Source organism: Grammomys surdaster, unplaced genomic scaffold (genome assembly GCF_004785775.1).
Source record: "Grammomys surdaster isolate TR1022 unplaced genomic scaffold, NIH_TR_1.0 135, whole genome shotgun sequence".
NCBI lineage: Eukaryota > Metazoa > Chordata > Mammalia > Rodentia > Muridae > Grammomys > Grammomys surdaster.
In genome coordinates, this window is record NW_021604593.1 from 5,383,051 (window position 1) to 5,387,428 (window position 4,378).

At 40.7% G+C, this 4,378-nt stretch overlaps 2 pseudogenes; both read left to right on the forward strand.

The window, feature by feature from the left end:
* Window positions 1-1,165, forward strand: LOC114617189 (annotated as a pseudogene).
* A 1,539-nt stretch (window positions 1,166-2,704) lies between these two features.
* Window positions 2,705-2,885, forward strand: LOC114617283 (annotated as a pseudogene).
* The last annotated feature ends 1,493 nt before the right edge of the window (window positions 2,886-4,378 follow it).

Consider the following 4,378-nt stretch of genomic DNA (forward strand, 5'->3'; position numbering starts at 1 on the left):
ATGGAGGGCCATGATCCAAAGGAACCAGAGCAGCTGAGGAAGCTGTGTATTGGTGGTCTGAGCTTTGAAACCACAGATGATAGCTTAAGAGAACATTTTGAGAAATGAGGCACACTTACAGACTGTGTGGTAGTGAGAGATTCCCCAAACAAAACGTTCCAGAGGCTTTGGTTTTGTGACCTACTCTTGTGTTGAAGAGGTAGATGCTGCAATGTGTGCTCAGCCACACAAGGTTGATGGGTGTGTGGTGGAACCAAAGAGAGCTGTTTCTAGAGAGGATTCTGTAAAGCCCAGTGCCCATTTAATGATGAAGAAAAATTTTGTTGGTGGTATTAAAGAGGATGTGGAAGAACATAATCCAAGAGACTACTTAGAAAAGTATGGCAAGACAGAAACCACAGAAGTGATGGAAGACAGGCAGAGTGGGAAAGAGAGAATTTGCTTTTGTAACTTTTGATGATCATGACACAGTTGATAAAACTGTAGTTCAGAAATACCACACTATTCATGGGCATAACTGTGAAGTGAAAAAGGCCCTTTCTAAACAAGAGATGCAGTCTGCTGGATCACAGAGAGGTTGTGGAGGTGGATCTGGCAACTTCGTGGGTCGTGGAGGAAACTTTGGAGGTGGTGGAGGGAACTTTGGTCGTGGAGGAAACTTTGGTGGAAGAGGAGGCTATGGTGGTGGAGGTGGTGGCAGCAGAGGTAGTTATGGAGGTGGTGATGGTGGATATAATGGATTTGGAGGTGATGGTGGCAACTATGGTGGTGGTCCTGGTTACAGTAGTAGAGGAGGTTATGGAGGTGGTGGACCAGGATATGGAAACCAAAGTGGTGGACATGGTGGTGGAGGAGGAGATGATGGTTACAATGAAGGGGGACATTTTGGTGGAGGTAACTATGGTGCTGGGAACTATAATGACATTGGAAATTATAATGGACAGCAGCAATTGAATTATGGACCCATGAAGGGGGCAGTTTTGGTGGAAGAAGCTCAGGCAGTCCCTATGGCGGTAGCTGTGGATCTGGAGGTGGAAGTGGTGGATATGGTAGCAGAAGGTTTGAAAACAAAACAGAAACGGCTACAGTTCTTAGCAGGAGAGAGAGAGAGGAGTTGTCAGGAAAGCTGCAGCTTACTTTGAGACAGTTGTCCCAAATGCATTAGAGGAACTGTAAAAATCTGCCACAGAAGGAACGATGATCCATAGTCAGAAAAGTTACTGCAGCTTAAACAGGAAAGCCTTCCTGTTCAGGACAGTCAGAGCCACAGTTTGCAGAAAGTGCAGCTGTTGATTAATGCAATGTAGTGTCAATCAGATGTACATCCCTGAGGTCTTTTATCTGTTGTAGCTTTGTCTTGTTCTCTTTCTTTTCATTACATCAGGTATATTGCCCTGTAAATTGTGGTACTGGTACCAGGAATAAAAAATTAAGGAATTTTTAACCTTTCAATATTTGTGTAGTTCAGTTTTTCCACATTTTAGTACAGAAACTTTAACAAAATGCGGTTTTGAAGGTGTTTCCTTGTGCATTAACAAGTAAAGAAGATCATTGTTAATTACTATTTTGTATGAATTTTGCTAAAGTTAACCGTAAAGAAACACCTACTGACTTGCAATTTAAGGGGAATCTATTCTCCCCATTTCCAAAACCATGATGAATGGGCACTGACATGTGGAGAGAAAAGATATTTGTATGTTTGCAATGTGTGTTTTAGATAATTAGAGTTGGGTAATAAAAAATAGCATATTTGTGAATTAAAAAAAAAAGAGCAATTTTCAAATTCATTTGGAATAACAAAAAACCTAGGAGAGCAAAAACTATTCTCAACAATAAAAAAACTGGGGGAATCACCATCCCTGACCTTAAGCTGTACTACAGAGCAATAGTGATAAACAAACAAACAAACAAACAAAACCAACTGCATGGTATTGGCACAGAAACAGGCAAGTAGATCAATAGAATAGAAATGAAGACCCAGAAATGAACCCACACACCTATGGTTACTTGATCTTTGACAAAGAAGCTAAAACCACTCAGTAGAAAAAAAAGACAGCATTTTCAACAAATGGTGCTGGTTCAACTGGTGGTCTGCATGTAGAAGAATGCAAATTGATCCATACCTGTCTCCTTGCACAAAGTTCAAGTACAAGTGGATCAAGAATTTCTACATAAAACCAGATACACTGAATCTAATAGAAGAGAAAGTGGAGAAGAGCCTCAAATACCTGGGCTCAGGGGAAAAGTTCCTGAACAGAACACCAGTGGCTTATACTTTAAGAGCAACAATGGACAAATGGGACCTCATAAAACTGAAAAGCTTCTGTAAACCAACGAACACTATCAAAACCTACAGATTGGAAAAAGATATTTACCAACCCTACATCCGATTGGGGGCTAATATCCAAAATATACAAAGAACTCAAGAAGGTAGACTCCAGAGAATCAAATGACCCTATTAAAAAGTGGAGTACAGACTAAATAGAGAATAAACTAGTTTTTTGCCAAGCTGGACTTGCCCAAAGTTTTGTTTGTTGTGTCTGCAACTTCTGAGAGCTTATCTCGACTTGAAACACTGCTTCCCTCTACATGCCCAGGTTCCAAAGCACCAGTTCTCAAGTTGTGGCTCTTTACCCCTTTGGCAAACATGTTTACATTACGATTTTATCTCCAAATGTTTATTTACATTAAGACTCTTAACAGCATCGCTTCTCGGCCTTTTGGCTAAGATCAAGTGTAGTATCTGTTCTTATCAGTTTAATATCTGATACGTTAAAAAAAAAGACTCTTTTTTTTTTTTTTTTTTTTTTTTTTTAAAGATTTATTTACTTTATTTATGAGTACACTGTAGCTGTCTTCAGACACACCAGAAGAGGGCATCGAATCTCATTACGGATGGTTGTGAGCCACCATGTGGTTGCTGGGATTTGAACTCAGGACCTCTGGAAGAGCAGTCAGTGCTCTTAACCGCTGAGCCATCTCTCTAGCCCCAAAAAAAAGACTCTTAACAGCAAAATTAGTTATGAAGTAGCACTGAAAATAATTTTATCGTTGGGAGTCATCAGAACATGAGGAACTGTATTAAACGGTCACAGCATTAGGAAAATTGAGAACTACTGTTCTAAAGGGTTTGCCATGTTCTCATAATCCTACTTTATATACAGCACTGATAACAATTCAGATAGCTAGAGAGTCATCCAGCCCTGGCAATGTGTACTGGACCTTGGCTAACAGCTAGGGCTAAAGAGATGGTTCCACAGTTAAGAACCCTTGCTGTACAATCATAAACCTGGAGTTTGAATTCTATTTAACATGCCACAAGTCCAGATAGGGATTTTGTATTTGAGATAGGGTCTCAACTATTTAGCCTTAGTTGATAGTCAACACTACTACAACTTTGTAAACCAGGCTGGCCTTGAGCTCTCAAAGATCTGCCCGTCTCTGCCTCTTCTAAATGGTGGGATTACAGGCATACAGACAACATACCCCTCAAGTCCTGGTGTTTGTCTTCATGTAAGTCAGTATATTGTGTGTGCAGTCTCTAAGGAAGCTACAAGTGTGTCAGATCCCCTGGAACTAGAATTACAGATGGTTAGCTGTCATGTGGGTGCTGAAAACCAAAGCCAGATCCTCAATAAGAACAAATGCTCTTAACCATTGAGCCATTTCTCCAGTCTAAATGATTATTATTGCTTTACTCTGTAGCCAAATTCACAGCAATCATTCCGCCTGAAATTACAGGCATGTGCCACTAATCAAGTTTTGGGGTTTTTCTTGGGGCGGGGGCCATAAGATTTCATTCTGCAGTTCATCCTGGCTTTGAACTCTTATCCATCTTCCTGTCTCCCAAATCATGGGGTTAGACATGAGCTACCATGCCTAGTTTTGGAAAGAATTTTACAAGTATCTTATCACCCTTACTCTCACCAAGAATTAGCACCATTAACCTCACTGAGAGAATAAAGGCCAACTTTATACCACATATTTAAGCATCTCTAATCCCAAATATTAGGAGTCCTGCTTGTCTGCCAGACCACATGTATAAAGGAGGCAGAACATCTTGGTTCTCTCCTTCAACTATATTATGTCCCAGGGCTAGAATTCAGGTCGTTTGGTGGCAAACACCTTCATCTGCTGAGCCATGTCATCTAGTTTTTGCTTTTTAAGAAACAGTCTCTTACTGTGTAGCCATCCAGTGTTGGGATTGAAGGATGGCTCTATCCCACCTAGCTCACAGGAATCTCACCAAGATTGGTGCTGCACACCTTGATTCCCTTCACTTGTGAGGCAGAGGCAGACAGAGGACCATCAACAGAATAACTGCTAATCTGTTTGTTAACTCAAGTCACCTGGTTACAAAGAGGCAGAAGACAATTCA